This window comes from Zootoca vivipara, chromosome 3 (assembly GCF_963506605.1).
Source record: "Zootoca vivipara chromosome 3, rZooViv1.1, whole genome shotgun sequence".
Lineage (NCBI taxonomy): Eukaryota > Metazoa > Chordata > Lepidosauria > Squamata > Lacertidae > Zootoca > Zootoca vivipara.
In genome coordinates, this window is record NC_083278.1 from 73,694,060 (window position 1) to 73,713,817 (window position 19,758).

General features: G+C 41.6%; 1 protein-coding gene across 5 annotated transcripts in view; it reads right to left on the reverse strand.

Annotated features, from left to right (window-relative positions):
* SIPA1L2 (signal induced proliferation associated 1 like 2) overlaps positions 1 to 14,232 on the reverse strand; it is an 84,284-nt gene extending 70,052 nt beyond the window's left edge. For 4 of the 5 annotated variants that reach the window (XM_035108446.2, XM_035108448.2, XM_035108447.2 and 1 more), the window contains exon 1: positions 13,941 to 14,232. The gene's annotated coding sequence lies outside the window, so the exon portion shown is untranslated. The other variant, XM_060272852.1, reaches the window with a different exon arrangement.
* Positions 14,233 to 19,758: the final 5,526 nt, after the last annotated feature.

The window sequence follows — 19,758 nt, forward strand, 5'->3', positions numbered from 1 at the left end:
AATGGTACTGTACTTGAACAGTTTGAGTTCTAGACTGTCAGAGTAGGGGTGTTTTCCAACTACTGTAAAGAAGGCTGACACTGCAGAGACTTCAGTCGACTACAATTATTTGTAGCTACATCCTTTGCTTCTCATTCTGTAGCTAATGCTATTTATGAATGAAACTAGACCGTACGCTGTCTTTTCTTAGTAGTATATTTTATGCATGATTTCAGCACGAGGTATAATGATGATATACTATTATATGCAGGGATAATGGGTTGGCCCAGTCAATTTAACAAAGCAGTGATGGATTGGACTGATTAGGCAAGATTCAGTTCCCCTCACCCACTCATTTGCCACTGCCTGCCACCTCTGCAGCCTCCTCCTCCATGGTCTTTGCCTCCTCTGTGGCTGGCATGGCCTTGGGAGAAGTCACTGTGGCCTCCAGCTCGTCCGCAGATGTGTTTGCTTCCGGAAGCCAGGAAGAAGAGTGGTGATGGGCAAGGTAGGCTTTGCTTCCATTTTTTGGTCCTACGCTCTGGTGTGAGCCAATTGACTCGCACCACAGGGAAAGATGAAAAAACATCCATCTTTTGGTACCATGTTGAACTGGCATAGCTAAAGCACGGGAGCCAGAATGGCACACCCAGGATTGGGATGAGAAGCCAGGGCGGCTTCTGTCAATCCAGGATGTCTCACTGAAAATGGGACAGTGGAACCATATATGATTCAGGGGTGGAGAATACAAACTAAATATAAAGTAAAATAAAATGATTGCACCTAAGACTTAGCTGGGAAGCACACAGCTGCTGAATAATCTGTACTCCAACATCCTCCCCAGACAAAATGACTGGAGTGCAATCTAATAATTAGAACACACAAGATGAAGGGGTAGAGTAGTAGATCATGACATCAACTTATCTGCTTCACAGAATCAAATGTTTGGAAACACATCTAAACTAGCCCACTAAAACTTCAGAAATTCTAAATAAATGTATGCTGATAAAGGAACAGCAAGGGAGGATACATTTTAAAATTAAATCCATGAATGATAATCCATTTCTAAGAATGCAGAAAATAAGAGAAAACCTTTCCTGCCAACATTACAAGACAAATATAGATCTGTAAATATACAAAATTATGAGACATTATAGCACCTAGCAATTCCTAGAGTTCCCTGGGAAGAGTGATTGGAAGAACTGCAGTTGCTTATGGAAACAGAGGTCACCTAACAACTCTCAGCACCCTTAACAAATGACAGTTCCCAGGATTCTTTGGAGGAAATCATAACTGTTTAAAGTGGCATGATACTGTTTTAAATGTATAGTGCAGGTGGGGCCATAGATCTGTTAAGAAGATATCTCCTCCTTGAAGAGGGGAGACTTTGCGAGCAGGAGCTGCTTCCCGCACTAAGCAGGGCGGTGTTTTTCGGCCCCCTGCACCAGCCTATCCCTGCGGCCGCGCCAAGTCTCTCAGCTGGCCAATAGAGCTGGTTGGGGGCGGGGTTTGACTACATTTAAGCGGGTGCAGCAGCATTCAAATCTCATTCTGCTGCTGCACCACATCGGATCTCCCGCCCACCCTCCCTTTAGGTCTACCTCTTTGTGTTGTTTGCTATTGACCTTGCTATGGACTTCAGTTGGTCGCCTTGCTTGCCCAAGGGGCCTGGTAGGAGTTTTTTATCCATTTGGCACTGGCCTCTTGGTTTTTCCGCCTACCTCGTAGCAATTCGTCACAACTTTTTGGTATTGGTGGTTAGGCATTGGAATATGTGTTTGTCTTGTGTGTTAGAGGACTGGTTGTGGCCATCATCCAACCCTCCTCTTTTAGGGGTATCCCGTTAAAGGGATCCGGCGGTCGTGGATCCTATCCGATGCCCTGTTGATGGCTAGGGCCATGACACGACCCCTGGTGATGACAGGGGAAGCCTCTAGTTGTATTTGCATCAACAGGCTCCTCCCACTGGTTGTTAACCTTATATGACTCCCCGTCGAGCGGGATGGAGTCATGCTTGCTTGTGTCTCCAATGCCTAAGCCAATACCTTTCACATGCTCTAACCAATAAAGTTGTGGCCTTATTTTGCCCATTAACCTAAATTCATGTGTCACTGTGTATTTTTACTCCTCGTGGGGGGTGCGTCCTCAAATCGCAAGCAACTTTCTAAAAACAACTATCATGCTCATGACAAAACAATAAAGGGACAAAACTTGCAAGGAGGGATCCTTAATGTTGAGAGGCCTTCGCTCAATATAGGGTCTGCTCACTGGCTCACTTTTAAGATCTGTCAAATTGGTGGGATTCAGAGACAGAGACTTCAAAGTACAGTGGTCTCCACTTTATGGATCTCCCTCTCAAGGGATGTGCGGTATTCAAAAAGAAAAAAATATCTGTTTCATGTGGTTTTTAAAACATGTTATTTTATTGTATATACTTCTTTATTGTTGTGGCTTTGGAAACAATTCTGTACTGCCTGAATTATATTTTAATGTTTTCTTGTTTGTTTGTTTGTTTCTGCAATGTAGTGTTTGAAACATCATGTTACATTCTTGCAATTTTATGTTTATATTGTAGTTCACTGCCTTGGATAGACTTAATTCTAAGCAAATAGCTACATGGAAAGGTAATGGTGGGCTATTACCACATTTTTCGCTCCATAGGACGCACCTGACCATAGGACGCACCTAGTTTTTAGAGGAGGAAAACAAGAAAAAAATATATTTTGCTTTCTTGAATTGTCCTAGGCATAGCAGCCAACTCCTAGAGGCCTAGGTGCCTTTGCCCCCCCCCCCCAATTAAATATTTCAGGAAGCTTCTTTTGCTCCATTTTTTTAAGGATCAGCTCAAAGTTGTGCAGCTTTTTTTTTGCAAATGAGAAAAGCCCCGTTTTTTGGGGGGGGGGGGTTCAGCTCACAGTTGTGCATCTTTTTTTGCAAAGGGGAAAGCTCCATTTTTTAGGATCAGCTCAAAGTTGTTGAGTTTCCTTGCAAAGGGGGAAAATCCTGTTTTTATGGGGTTCAACTCACAGTTCTGCAGCTTCTCTAGGAAAGGAAAGGGACCCATTTCTACAGTTTCCAGACAGATAATCTAATCAGCCAGTCACATGTCTCCCTCTGCAAACAACAACTGAGGCCTAGGCAAGGGGCCGGGCAGGCCAGGAAGGGAGCAAACTCCCTTATCTCCCTCCCTGATCTCTTGCAATCAGCTGCTGAGCAGGTTCCTTTCAACACTCTCTTTCCCTCTTGCTAGCCTTTAGCTCTTTCTAAAAAAAAAGAGAGAGCATGATCTGCCTTTAGCCCCTGGGCAATTCGGCTCCAGGGACCACGCATTCGCTCCATGAGACGTACAGACATTTCCTCTTACTTTTTAGGAGGAAAAAAGTGCATCTTATGGAGCGAAAAATACGGTAAATCCTGTGTGAAGCCTCCAGCCAATGACAAGCAACATCTCAGCTGCAGTAAGGTGTTCTAGTGGGGAAACAACCTTTATTTCACTTCAAGGCAGGGTGGGTGCAGAGATTTACTGGAGTCCTGTTATCCCGCATCCTCCAAAATTTTAAACCACAGATTATCAGGCTACATATTTCCTAGCTAATTTGTTCAGATTACATTCAAATTTGCCTTACATCTTTGCTTCAAAAATTTAAAAAGGCAGTGCACAAACAGCAAACTTCCTGTTTAAAATTACATTCATTTAACTGTGTAAATCCCGTTCATATACTATGAATAGGGATGGTTATGAGATCTATAAGCTTCAACTTCAACCACTAATGTAAAGAGTTAAGAAGTTGTTAGGACTCAAAATAGATGCACCTATTTTGCAGCTAATTTCCCCAAACTATTCTAAAATCAATTTCGCCAGCAATGTAGCCTCAACACAATGAGCTGATCTCTGTAAAAGAACATTTCCTTCCGTTCATACAGCAAGCATCCTGCAAATAAACAATTTCCCATTCTGCTAACTGATTGCTTTTGTTTACATACAGGAAACACAACTGGCAGCAAGAGCAGAAAGTGTTTCATTTCCTATCATACAGATGTGTACATGAAGCAGGTATTACAGTACAGGTACTGCTACGTTTGATCTCTAGTTTCAGAAGAAGCATGCTGATTAATGGCAATGTATTTGAGGACACAAAATGCTGCACTGGGGCAGGGGGGTATTTAACCCATTGATTAAAAACTTCACTTATTTCATTCACATGAGGGACAAAATAATAAAAAATATACTGCAGTATTATGCAGATGAGGGAGCCTAAGCCTCCCTTATTTTACCTCTCCACTTTCCATTGCTTCAAGGAGACCTTCTAGGCCAGGCCGACAAATGCCTGAAGAAACAAAGTATGGTGGGGCAGGGCGGGAGGAAAGACAAGGTACCCTTCTCTATTTGTGCTCATTTTTAATATAAAAATCAGCCTTTCAAGCTCTCACTTCAATTTAATGTGGAAGTCCGAGTCATATCTAGTACTGATAACACATCTAAAATGAGCATTTCCTTGCTTCCCATTAGCCCTCTAACTATTCTTACCATAGTGAGGACAAACAGCTGTAAGGATTTACAAGGAGTCTTAACTTTGTCATGTCCCTTATAATCCAAAGCATCTTTAAATGGTCAGCCAGCCAACAACCCAGGAACTGAATAAAGTCAATAGATGAATACCAAGGCTGAGTTCAGAGCAGAAACTGGGTATGCAGAAAGGTTTGCTGCACACTTGAGAACCATGGACACGATGGCAAGATGCATTTAACAGTGACGGGCACACTGTAAAGCATACACATGAGGAGCTCTGGCATAGTGGCTCATGTTTAAGAATTCTTTAACATGGATTCACTCAAATACTTGGCTTGTCCTCTCTCACCTCTCTTACCTAGTGCTTTCTACAATGTATTTCAGTTCCATAATTTCACAATAATACGTATACAGTAACTTGACCCGTAGTGTGCAGCTGTTATCTGTTCTACATGAACCTCTTTCTTCTGCTTGTGGCCCGTCTTTTCTCTGATTGTGATGGCCTTGATTCACTATTCTCCCCTAGGCAGGACATGAAAACAACATCACACTCCCCTACTTGCGCTTTCCAGCAACTGACATTCAGGGCCATATTGCCTCCAATACTGGAGGAGGCAACCAATAGCCTTATTCTCCATGAACTTTTCTTTTAAAGGCAAGTACTTTAGTGGACATCACTATATCTTGCGGGAACAATGTCCAGTTTAATTGAATGAACTTTCTCTCATCTGTCATAAATCTTCCAACATGCAGCTTCATCAGATGGCCCCCACTCTAGTATTATGAGGGGATGGGGACTTCTGTCCATCCACTTTTTCCACAGTATGCATACTTTTATACGACTCTCTCATGTCCAAATGTTGTAACCTTTCCTCATTGGAGAGTTTTTTACAATCCCTTGATCATTCTGGCTGCCTTAATCTGAACCTTCTCCAACTCTACATCTTTTTTTTAGGTATGACGACCAGAACTGAACACAGTATTCCAAGTGTGATTTCATGACAAGATTTGTATAATGGCATTATGATACTGATTGTTTTCTTTTCAACCCTTTTCCTAAATATCACTAACATGAAATTCACATTTCTATAGCTAAGTTGACATCTTCATTGAGTTATCCACCACAACTCCAAAATCACTTTACTGCTCAAATCACTGCAGAGTTACGTATCTGTGAAGTTAGGCTTTTTGCTCCAGTGTACATCGCTTTACAATTCCTTACATTTAATCACATTTTAATGCCCATTTACCCAGTTTGGAGATTTCATTTTGGATTCCTCAAAATCCCTTTTTGTTTTAACCACAAGACTAATCCTTATACAAATCACACTGATTATTCATCAGCAAAACTTGTTCCTCAAGACTTGCTCAGTAATTTCCAGGAATAGATGTTAAGCTAACCAGCTTGTCATTTCTTAGATCACCCCTGGATCCTGCCTCCCTCTTTTAAAGTTGCATTGGCCTCTTTCCAGTTCTCGAGTATAGAGGCTGATCTTACAGACAAATTACACTGGGTTATATCCAATAGTGTTGATCAGCTGACAGTAAGACTTCTGTCAGAAGAATGGAGAGAATAGTTTTTTTCACAATTCCCCTCCACATTCCCCTTAAATTTGCTCAAACTGACCCCTCCAGAGGAATTTGGGAGCTGCAGGGAGGAGTGGGGTTCACTGAAAATTGTTTCTCTCCCCTTTCTTCTGATAGACATTTTGCTATCAGCTGAGCAACATGGTTGGATATCTTCTAACAAAAGTATGGATCATAAGCAAGTTCATATTTGAGTTCTTTTAAGAACTCTTGGGTGGGTGTCATCAGTCCTTACATAGTTGCCTAACTCACTTGTTACCTTGATTCGTCATCACTGAGGCCAAAATGCTTCATCAGCTGAGGATCTCTCGGTCCCCCTCATCCCCCCCCCACATGCTTGGGCAGTGCCACAATCACAATACAACTGTAATATGAAATATGAGGAATGATAAATATATGAATCAAGTACACTGACTGTTGCAATTGACCTGAAAAAGAGTTACAACAGCTGAATATTTAGTAGTGGTAACTGCAAGATTTGGGCCAAAATCATGCCTCGAAATCTTCTAGAACACAGATGGTCATTATTGAAACAAGTAGCATTGTGAAAGCCACTAGTTAAGGATTTAGGGTAAAGCTTCTCGAAAGAAGCTGGTCAAGATCTTAAGCAAGCCAGTAAGATTCAACACAGTCAGCACATCTCAGTAAATAATCATTCTACCATTCCGTATGCTTTTGAAGTCCAGGATGTGAGCACTAATAGCCAAAAACAGCATAATCCACACATAACACTGATATATTAGTGGGCTTGGGAGAGCCTAAGTTGCTCAGAAGTACAAAAATACTTAGGAGATAAAAAACAAGAGGGGAACACAAAATAATCCAATGAGAACTACCAGTAAGCTTATTCAGTTGCCAATAAATACTGACTGATAGTTGGGGGGAAGGGTAGAAAACCAGAGGAGAAATGAACCGAGTTGTGTTATCATGGATAGCATGGATGAGTGATGGTAACAGTGAACAGAACTCACAATGCTACAACATTTTGCTTCAGATCTCTTGTATATTACAAACAAGCATTGCACCATTGACAGCTCATTTGTATTAATCATAGTCTGAATATGTAGAGTGTCTGTGTAGATCATTATTACTAAGCACAATTACATAAAAGAAAAAATTGAAAGTTTGTGAGACTGTGAGAACATACAAAATAACCCTGTAGATGCCTTTCCTTTCAGTGAATTACTACACTGTTATACACAGCAAACAAATAATAATAATCTGTACTGTGTGTAGTTGAAACTAAGTGACCTTGATCTAGCTGCTCAAGCATCAAACTACCTTTGTTGGATAGGAAGAAGTAGAGTAACTTTCCAACTCCACAGCTTGTGATGAAAATACACAATCTGCAGCTGTTCAGCTACACTACCTTCCAAAATCAAGTGAATGCTAAAAATGCACACACACCAGTACTTAATGTTATTTTTAAAAGCAGCTGTTATTTTGAAATGTCATTAACTCCTATAGTATTTATGCTATGCTTTCAAAAAAGCTATTTACAACTATAATTGTTGTCTTTTAAAATGGAAGCAAATGATTAAATCACACCATGTAGAACATATACAGAACACATCATCTTCTCACTGAAGTTTTTTGTGAAGGCCATACTAAATAAATCTATTTAATGCAAATATCTATCATGGTCATTTTAACAAAGCTTATAAATTTATTATACATTAATGAACTAATTGAAAGGTTCCACAATACAGGTTACAATTCTGACTACACTGGGGTTATACATACTGTATGAGCAATTCACTGGGAACATTTATGCAAGCCACCCTGGATGTAGCATGCAACCATTCATATAGTTTGAACGGTGTTTGTGCCAGAGACATTTCCACTGAACGGTGTCCTCGGTGAGGATAAGAAATAATGTGTTAACAAATGGTAGACCTTAGCATAGGTTACTACAAGCCCTTATTAACTGTGTTATAAGAACTTTTAAAAGGGGTTATTTATTACACTTTTAACAAATACTTTTCTTTAGGGTTTTCACAACTTAACTCCTATCTAACTTGAGTTTTTACAATACACATTCTGAAAAATATTTTAAACAAAATCTGTAAATACTTTGTTTTTCATGCTATTCCATCCATGAAAACCCCTGATTCCACTTTATTCCCACCTCTTAAAATTCTTGTCTCACCACAATACTGTCTACATCTTGTCCATCCATGCACTTCCTTGCCAGTCCCCTCTCCAATCCCCATATGTGGCCAACTCTGGAAATTGTACATTAACATCACATTTGTTTCCCCTCTTTTAAACAAAGCACCACTCAACACAATCATTTGTAGTGGTACAGCTGGTATATGAAGCCCATGGAGGACAATTGTACTGCTGGTCATACAGCAAATCAATGCCAGGGCCCATCATCTAGTGATAAAATCAGCCTCATTAGGATGTTGAAAGAGCAAGTGATGACTCAATAACTTATTTTAACTCTGTCTAGGAACTTGGTTTAATTTTCATCTTACTTATCAAAATTAAAATCTAATCAGAAATAGCTAATCTATCTCTAGGTTTCCCTCCTATCCTTTTATTTTCACTCCAACAAAGCTACATCAAATCAGCTTTCTTCCCAACTCTGAAGCTTTAGAGGTGAGTGGAGGTCATCCAGACAAGTATGTGGTTATGTCTGCCACCTCCAAAATTGTAAGGAATGATGGAGATTGGCAGCTGCATTGCCAAAATGTCCGATGAGCCTTGGCCACACAGGACCAAACCAACAACCCCCATACTGGTTCTTCTGCTTTGGAACAGGAATGGAATGCACTGGGGAGGGCTGGATGCTATTTTCTGAAGGCACTCAGAGTGTTTTCAAACCAACAGTGCCAAACCGGGTACACTTCCTACTGGTCTTTTCTTTGAGAATTTCATTCTCCAGCTCTACATTTTCTGGATGCTTTGCCACACTGGTATTTGAAAAGCTTAAAATGCACAAAAGAAACACTAAATACTATGATCCTATGCAGCAGAAGGTATGCCCACATTGGCAGACCAACACTTCTCTCTGTAAACTGCTCCCAACTTTGCTGCTGCAATGACCAGCTGGAGATACTATAGAACACTTCTCATGTTAATATACAGAATACTTATGCAGAAGTGTGTGACTATCCAGAGTAGTTCACAATGTGTAGACAGTGAAGTTATGATATTCTTGTGAGGAAGCTGGTAAAATGTGGGTTGAACAAGATGGATTTGTTGCTGGCTGGCTGAACCCAAAGAGTACTCATTAATGGTTCCTTGTCAACCTTGAACAAAGTGAGAAGTGGCGTGCCACACTGTTCTGTCCTGGGCCCATTGTTGTTTAACGTCTTTATAAATGACTTGGATGAAGGAATTGAGGAGATGCTCATCAAATTTGCAGATGACACCAAACTGGGAGGGGTAGCTAATGCTGCAGAAGACAGAATCAGAATTCAAAATGACCATAACAGATTGGAGAACTGGATGCAAGCTTACAAAATAAATTTCAATAGGTCCTACACTTAGGCAGGAAGAACCAGATGCACAAGCTTAACTTGAGTCAACAGAGTGATGCAGCAGCAAAAAAACAACACTATTTCAGGCTGCATCAACAGAAGTACAGTGTCCAGATCAAAGGAAGCAATAGTACCACTCTATTCTGCCTTGGTTAGGCCACACTTGGAATACTGTGTCCAATTCTGGGCACCACAATTTAAGAAGGGTGTTGACAAGCTGCAACGTGTGTAAAGGAGGGCAACCAAGATGATCAAGGATCTGGAAATAAAGCCTTACAAGGAGTGCTTGAAGGAGCTGGATATGTTTAGCCTGGAAAAGAGGAGACTAAGAGGAGATATGATAGCCATCTTCAAATATCTTAAGGGCTGTCACATGGAAGAGGGAACATGCTTGTTTTCTCCTGTTCTGGAGGGTAGGACTTGAACCAATGGCTTCAAGTTACATGAAAGAAGATTCTGACTAAACATTTGGAAAAACTTTCTGACAGAAACAGCTTTTCAACAGCGGAACCCCACAAGAGGTGGGGGATAAGCAGAAGTTAGATGGCCATCTGTCATGGATGCTTTAGCTGAGATTCCGGCATTGCAGGGGGGTGGACAAGATGACCCTTGGGTCTTTCCACCTCTATGATTATAATTCTCACCCAATTAAAGAAAGTCAAATAACTACACGAGTTTGGAAGAACAATCCTACCCTGCCCCCATTCACTGGCTGGAGGCAGCTAGTGCTGGTGAAGAGCTGCACTGGTAGATAGGCACATCTGGTGCACAGGCCCCTGCTGCACACTGGCAGATACTTCTATGAACATAGTTCTACTGCTGACAGTAGTCAATGTTAGGCCTTGAAACGGGGTAGAAGCAGTCTTCAATTTGAAACTTCTTGAAGAAGCTTCAGGATCATAATCATCAACAATGCCAGTTTGGAACAGGCATAATTACTGTAATTATCCTGCATTGGTTATTTTTTATTTTTTGGAGGGGGTGCATTTTATTAAAAGGAGATCCACCAAGGACAGACAGAAAAACTTGTCCCCCTCCAATCCTGGCCAGCACAACCTTGGAAACACTTCTTCCTCTACTATTATTAGAAGTATTTACACAGGACCAAATAAACATCTACTCAATTAATTGGGGGAACTTTTTACTTCATCAGTAAGTTTTAAAATCAATTCTTCCACAACTTTTTGTAAATGCTGTGTTTATTTAATTTAGTGCCATCAATGTACATGAGGCAGACATTTCAAACTCTGATTAAACAAGTGTTTCTCACACATCAAAATAGCTTGACAAAATATTCTAACTGTAATATAAATTCAAAGAAAACTGAAAAGATAGGAGTTTGCAAGATTGAAATTATGTTAATGAATTACAAAAGTACAGGTAGGCAACTTTTATTCCAGAAATTAATTCAGTTGCAAATTAACAGATGATGTCAAATATTCTGAGTGTCTCCTATAAAAGCCAAATGAGCTGATTACTTATAAGACACCTGCCAATCAAGCTTGACAAATCCAGAAACATGGAACTGGATACACAAACTTAACTAAAGTGCATGGATAAGAGCACAGAAAATGTAAGCAGCTTTTACAGGTAGAATGCAAACAATTTGACTTATTGTAGTCATGTTAGAAAGCATACCAAGTGAGTAGATTATGCTCTAACCCTCTGTCAGGTCTAGGGATAGACATGACACTGAAGTACATTTTAAAATGAGCCCAAATCATACATGTAAAGTAACATCCATCAAGACAATTTCAGTTCTAACATTCAGTGATGGAATTTACCAATGTGAGAAACAACAAACAGAAGCAGAAGTGGCCAACTATCTCAATCTACTTCTTGTAGCATCAACCAACAAGAAAAGCCTACTACTGGGGAACAGACAACATTAGTCACAGCCTGCATTGGGGTCCTACATTTCATGTTTTCCATTAACAATAGTTCAGAAAACAGCATAGATAAATGATAACCATAATGAGCCCAATATCCTTCCTAAATCCAAATGCAGCACCTCTACATTTCAATCCTCTGTATTGATATGCACTCTAAGGGTGCTGATATTCCGGGGACGGGGTGGGGACGGGACATTTTTACTCTTCAGAGCATGACCCAAGTAGAAGACAGGCCACAACAACAGCGCAGTCTCAATTTCATACTGTGCTCATATGAATGGAGAGAAGCATATCTACACTACTTGCACAGTCACCTAGCTCATAAGAAGAAAAACATCATGCACTACATAAAGAACTGTTCTGTGGCCACTTTTTGTACAAACAAAATACAAGTGTATTAGCTACACAGAAGCTAATGAAATGTGACTTTGAGTACCATCATTTTGGCCAAAATTAACAACAAAAGCACAAAACTAGAGAAAATATTGTTTTGTTTATATTAAATCAGTTAAAGAGGTTATACCAGTTTCAAAGAGAATGTAAAGCAATGCAATTTTGATTAATCAATATATGCATCAATTATAAAGCAGCCCTTTTCATGTAAAAATACATTCAAAGCTTTTTCTGAGCATCGCTTACCACAGAATTACAGGAATTGCAAACAACTGCACACATACCGTAGAACTTCTGTAAAGAAGAATGTCAAAACAAAACTGCCAAGAACGGAACTGCTTAAATTTGGTTTTACTTTAGTTCCATTTACTATAAAACAGACCAGGGCACTCTAGTATTTTATAAGCAGAAAGTGCTAGGATATACGGTAACCTAGCAAAGTCAGAAGCCAGCTCTGAACCGTACTGTACTTTCTGGACGATGCAAGAAAGCCATCTAGTGTTAACATTTAGGAATGAAAATTGAACACAAAAATAAGGTAAAAGAATTCACAGCAGTCTTTTTGTTAGCAAGAATCTTTAAATCAAAAATATCGATACCTGTTTTCAAACAATGTTTTGCCAACAACCAATCCTATAAAAATAGGATAACCATGCTGCAAGTATTCAAAGGTATCCTCTAACATACATTAAAAATGAAGCTTACAAACTCACTTTATATGTTAATAGGTGCATTAGATAATTTATCAGTTTCAGAACAGTCTATTGTCAAAACAAAGCAGTGAGCTAGCTACCCAATAACAATGTTAGTTAAACCAAAATCCATAAAATAATGGTAAAAGTTTTCCACAAAACTACAAAGGCACTTGTGTTCCATTAAATACAGCATAAGACAAGACATTAATAAGGAGAAAGCTTTCTTTTAAAAAAAATTGGTGGTCATGCTTCAGACTCAAGAAAAACAAGAGGGTAGCAGAGAAGGAGGGGGAGAAAACACACAGAACCTCGTTTGCCATTTGCTATACATAAAAATCAAACTCCTGAAAAATCATTTAGCTGGACCAGACAATAACCTTATTCTAGCACCTACGATTGATACATTGCTTTTCAAATCCAAAGGGAAGAGAAGATTGCCCCATTTCCTCCCTTCCGATATGCCCATGGGGGGGGGGGGAGAGCCTTATAAAAACATCCCAGCAATTAGCACACAGCATTCCTTAAAAAGTTAGACTAAACTTGAGGTGCCGGTTTTAGACAACTGTCCAGCAAATTGACGTCGGCAGTCCAACAAATACCACCGTTGTGCCAACCCATGCCCTAGTCCAAGCAGAATCATTTGTTTTGCAAAACTTATAAATAAATACTGTACAGTAGATGAAATCAAGCGATGCACGGCAATGCTACATCAGGCACAAAAGCTGTGCGCGAGAGAGGCGAACTCTGTGCTTGGGGTGGGGGGAATTCCGACCCCTAGCCCCCCTCCCCCCTGTGCTATTTTTCCACCCACGGGAGGGGGGGTGGCTAAGCAGAGATCCCTGAGGGAGGGAGGAAAAGACAACTCCCTCCTGCCTTCGCCTCCTCACCTATTCCCAGGCCAGAAAAACCTCCTCCAACTTTCTATCTTGACTGTCAGCCTGTCTCTCTCCCGGAGGGGAGGGGAGAGGAGAGGAAGAAAGTAACGTGAGGAACCTTTGCACCATCTGCAGCAAGTGCATGAAGAAAGTGTCGCTTCCCCAACCCCCACCAGAAACTCCACACACACACACACACACACACACACACACAGAGAGAGAGAGAGAGAGAGAGAGAGAGAGAGATCCTGGTTCTGTGGAGAACTAATCCCCAAAAGCCCTCCATTAATTCCTCCCTCTCTCTTTCTCTTCCACCAAAGGGGGGGGGGGAGGGGATGGCACCGACTTGCCCTCCTCGGAAGACCCGCTTTCCCCTCAGCCGGACAGTCTGAAGGAGCCGCTGCTGCCCCTCAGTCTCGAACCTAGCCCGGCTCGGCTCCCCTTCCAGACTCCCTCACCACTTTCTCAGGAGAACCGACGCGAGAGAGACCCGGCGGCGGCGGCGGCGGCGGCTCCCTTACCTCCTTTCCACACCCCACCAGCGAAGCCGGGCTGCTCCCAGGAGAAGGAGCTCCGTCCGGTTACCTTCCACTCTCCCTGTAAACCAACTGGCGGGCTGACTGACTGACTGACTGACGGAGCGTCTCTCCCTCAGAGCGCGGCGGGGAGGGGAGAGGGGCGAACCGAGCGAGCGCCTCGCTCCCAGACGCCGCGCGCGCGCGCGCCGCCCGTCCGCTTTAGCCGGCGCAGTTGCCCGCGCGAGGCAAGCTCCGGCTCGGTCCGTCTCAGTCGCCGGATAGGCTGGGGAGGAAAGGAGCTCAGCTTCGCTGCAAGGCGCGGCTACGCCTCCCTGGCTTCTCATTGGCTGCGGCCGCCCCCCGGAGGGCGCCCTGACGCCCCATTGGACGGGGAGGATGCCTCTTGTGGGGGGGGAGGGCGCCCCGCCTACGTATTAGCAGGCGATCCCACCTTCTGCTTTTCCTCTCTCTCTCGGTAATTGTCTTCCTTGCCTTATAGAGCTCGCTGAGATCCGCCGCCGCCGCCGCTCTTTCCTTTTTCCCCCTGTTTCCCAGGCGGCGCGCGGGGCGGGTTCTTAAAGTTCTGCCTCTTAGGGCAGCTCCGCTAGGGAAAGTCTCTAAGCTGGAGGAGGAGGCCGGCGGGAAGCCCGGAGCGAAGCAGGTCACCGAGGTAGAGAGAGAGAGAGACACTGTAACCAGCCTTGCGGGCTGAGTCTCCGATCCCGGTGGGATTCCTCATGGCGCGGCTCTGGGCGGCCAAAGGGGTTTTTAAAATGCGAATATGAAATCTACGTTGACCAGGACGCCGATTTGCACCGCAAACTCCTCTCTTGCGTGGACGGCGATCGGACCTTGACACGAGTCGCTGTTTAAGCGGGGTGTGTGAAAAGAAAAGCGGCCATCGGTAAACTTTAATAAACGTGCCTGCCTCTAAAACTCCGGTGGAGACTCCGTAGCCCTATAGGGCGCATATGGCAGCCGCGGCAGCCCTTTGCAGAGAGGGTGAGCATTCTCGAAGCATTCAGTGGCATCTCGTTTCAAGACCCTGGACAACTCCATCGTAGTAAGGCGTTGCCATTTCCTGCTCTCTTTCTGGGGCAGGTGGTGTCCTCGCAGCGGAAATAGAATCACACAATTGTAAGGGACCGTGAGGGTCAGGTGTGCCAACTTGAATAAAATATGGGGAAGTGAGGTAAGCCCCGCCCCGCATAATCGATCACATGACACTGTGTACATTTATATGGCAATGCCCATCAATTTGAGGGGCAGCCTCCTCAAATATTTTATTGGGGGGACAATCCCCCTCAGCCCCTAGGAGTTGGCTCCTATGGTGCAGGAATCTTTTGCCCAACCCTGAGATTACGAGTCTCATGTTCAATTCACTGAGCTATCCCAGCTGAGTGCCAAAACACACAAACTACCTCAAAGTCTATTTAAGAAAGTAATGGGCACATCTGTGGTAGCCACTGTAAAACAGTGGAAATGAAAAACGAGAGACAGACAGCATGTAGGAACAGCTCTTTAGAAGCAGGAAGTAAATTTGTGCCATGAGTTTTTATCTGAGAAGACAAAGTAACTTGCGTATCTCTCAAACGTATGATGAGAAACTGCTACTCTTACAGTAACTTCTGTTCTGAAAAACTTACACTTACAAATTTGCTGTTGGGTGTGTAAAGCAGCCTACCCATCTCTCTAATGAGAAGCATTTTGCTGACTTCTTACATTATTTCTTATTAAAACATCCACCATAAGAAAAATCTGATTTGACCAGGTCTGGGTACTGATACTTGACAGGAATGCATAGAATGCAGAGAGACAGAGAGTTGTGCAGCTCATTCTGAAGGAATTATGCACCAGGTACCCAGATACAGGAAGGTCATCCTGGGGAGAAAGAAGAAGTTATCAACATTGATTCTGACAGTGCAATCATACTCAGAAATAAGTCTGAGTTTCATGGGACTTACTCCCAAGTAAGTGTGTGCAGGATTGCAGCCCAAAGCACAGTTCCCTTGTTGCACTTTGTCTTGAGAACAGGCACAGTAAAGCGCAGATGTAATATAGCCCTAGTATTCCCTCTAAAATTTAGAATAGTGCACTAAAGTTTTGGAAACAATAATTTTAAGACTTAATGCAGTTTCCAGAAGTGCACTTTCATCTCTCTCTCTCTCTCTCTCTCTCTATATATATATATATATATATATGAAAAATATTAGCCCCATAAATTCAAACAGGTATACTCCAGAGGAAAGAAGTTATGACTTCAGTATGCTCTGGAAGGATATTTATTTGAATCTTTTGGTGTGTTTCCCATTAGTAAAGTATAGTGATAGGAGAAGGTGTTGTTTTCTTTCTTCAGCCCCCTTGGACAAAAGGAATTTGAGAGGCCCCCTCACAGGAATACATGGTCTTGATCCTCCTAAAGTTGACACAGAATTCATGTCTAGAGATGGGCAATTGCAACAGTCCAGACATTACAGTAGACAAGATATCATTCAATTTAATAAAAGTGCTACTGCCTCCAACTCTTTTAATCATAACTGTGACGTGACAGTAATGAACTCAGGGATAAAGTAGGTGCTACAAATCCCAGAGCTTTTGCAACAGAAAAGCAGCCCCAATATATTATCCTGCCTTGTAGGGCTCTCTGATTTTATCAAATTTATACTAAGTTTATGGATATGGATATTGTTCATGTATTTTGTTGTGCAAATCAATTGAAGTGGTTTTTTGTACTTATTGTGTATGTAAGCCTCTTTGAGATAGTAAAGCAGTCTATAAATGTGATTTATTTTTAAGTCTGCAATTTTGAGCAAAAGAATGGTAGAGGGAATAGATGCTTAACCCCTCCCCATGATGATTTTTAGTTTAAAATCACACAAACACCCCAGGAATTTGAGATACCCTTTTTCACAAATACGCACCTGGAAGCGGAGGAAGAGAAGCTGGGAGGGGGGGGGAATACTTGGCAGGGAAAAGGTTACACACAGGCAAAGTGCTCCTCTGCTCAAAAACACAATCTCCTGAGGCTGTTTTCATTAGGCTACAAAACTAATCAGGCCTTCATTACATACATTTTCGGGTAGTGCATAGTCTGCCCCTCAAAGTTTCAGTTGCTCACTAGGAAGGTATGGAGATTAACCATTTAGTTACCCTAGTTTTCACATGGCCTGGAAACAAGCAACAGATTGACATTTACAAGAATTCACTTGTCTTGTAAATTTCACTTTTACTGCTAACCTTATTGAAACAGAGCAGGCAGACACAACGAAAATGCCACATGCTCAAGGGTGTTCTAAAATACTCAACCAATCAAGTTTACATTTTAACCTTAATATATATCTGCTGTTGGGTTGTTGTTGTTTTTACCCCAGCTGCTAATGTTCATGTTTTTGTGTTGCGTTAGATTTTAATGAATTTGTTGCCTATATTGCTGAAGACAATGGCATCTGCTTTGATGAAGAGTGGCTTAGAAATGTTTTACGGTAAATAAGTTAAACATCACACACAACCTGATTGCATTCCTCAACTGTTTAATCAAATACATTAATTTTTTCCTAGGCAATCTTTGTTTCAAATTGTATACAACATTGCCCAGTGTATAGATAGCTGCCCCTCCCTCTCTCTCCATATATAAAAAGAATCCTGTGTTTATTTATTGATTTTTATAAATGTAATTATAAATGAGTATTTTAATTGATTAAATGAAGGTGGCATTCTGTTGAATGTGCACTCTTTCAGGGTAGACTCATATATCCATCTATGATACAAAGGTTTGTGGAGAATTTGTACATGGTGCATATATTGGAGAAATATATACACTGCACATATAGGCACAATGTAATATGCTATGGCACTGAATGGCTGGTTTTATTAGTGCCACATAGATACTACAGTATTAAACAGTATATGAATAGTTGTTGTTTTTTTAAACAAGTAATAGTGTGGTGTTGACTAGCACATTATCAACATTGATCAGCTCTCACTCGTTTTGCATTGGGTGGGCCACACATAGTTTTAGTGTATCTGAATTGTTTTAGTAAATATTTTGAGAGCTGCATTGAAAACACAGCTGCAGTATAAAGGTGAAACACCTGCTTTTAAAACAAAAGGAAACAAGATTTGATAGTCATCTTCAAACATCACAAGGGCCATCACAAGCTTGTTTTCTCCTGATCTGGAGGGCAGGACCTGAACCAATGGATTCAAGTTACAAGAAAGGAGATTACAACTAAACATCAGGACTCCCTTGGAAGGTAGTGGACTCTCCATTGGAGGTTTTTAGGCTGCCATGCATGCTTTAATTGAGATTCCTGCATTGCAAGGGGCTGGACTAAATGACCCTAAGGGTCCCTTCAAACTCTACAATGCTATGTTTCTAAGTGGGACCTGCACTTGTTGCAGTGTGGAATGCTCCCATTGAGTGCTCCAGCCAACCAGTGAGTCATGGCCTCTTCGAGGACATTCTGTTACTTACCCTGCCATCCTGGGCTCCTTTGGGACGAAGAGCACGGTATAAATTACACAAAAAAACATACCCATTTTTTAACCAGCATCCCTTCAACAGACACTCAGTATTCAATGCCCACTCAGCACGCTCTACCCTCATTAGACTGGGAGGGGGTCTTCCTTGGGCCTTTCTAATGTACTTTTCTGCTTCTGCAAACCTTGAGGTTCCCCCAAGTCTGTTGGCACCTACCTCTTGTACATAGATGGTTTTTGGCTATGTTAGAATTAGCAACTGAAGAATTAAATCATTACTGGTGTACTATATAAACATCCCTTTTGCTTGGTAGATGGATGTGAATTTTCCTTAAAGGCGGGCAGGTGGAATCTATATTACTTCTGCCTTTTAAAGACTCTTCATGCTGAATAATTGAAGGTACACCTATATTTCTTCTTGTCGTGCTATCTCCAGTATCCAGAGTCCCACATTACGCCTACAAAGCATTCTGGCTGTGTTTGAAGCCTTTTCTTCATAGCTTGTCACTGTTGTTCCTAGAAATAACTGACAAGTGTATTAAGGGAACGAGCAAAAAATGCTATTCCCCGGATAATCCCTCTGCTTGCAGTACTGTAGTTTGAAACAAAATTGAGGACACAAATGATTTTATTTCACATGTATTTAGAACTTTCTGATTCTTTCATTAGCATATTTTCTCCAGCACCATCAAACCCCAATCTCTGTAAAATCATTATACTGTACAAGAATTTGCATTACAGGCAATTTCATTGTGCAGTTTACATAATGTACATAGTCTTAAGAAATAACCTGTTATGGTTCTCCACCACTAGGGGTCCTCTGTGAATACTTGCTGCTGTGGTTATTTCTGGACATGAAATCTCTGGTCCTTTTTAAAAATATGAACATTTACAGGTCGCCCTTCTTAGCCATTGATTTTTCTCTCTTACCTATCACATTTCAGTAATGCTGAAATATTTATTGCATTATTGGCTACTATTACATGTGAGCTCATTTTGATGGGACCCCCCTGCTGTGCTAAATGCTGTGCGGAATTCTTGACCTTTTGCAAGCAATTCTTGGACTGAAACCAACCTGTATTATTAAGAGATCAGGAGTGTTTCAGATCCAGGGTCTGTTTGCTGCAGATTTATACTTCAGCAACCTTGCCAGGAAATACTATTGCCTAAGACCACTGCTTTTTTTTCTTAAAAAAAAATGTTTGGGGCTACTCTCATTTTGACTCACGAAAATCATCATTTTATAGTTCAAATCGAGGAAAACAAGTACAGTAAAAGGACAAAAGGACAAAGATTCACAAAAAGTTTAGGGGTATGCCTACCCCTGCGTCCCCCCAGAAAA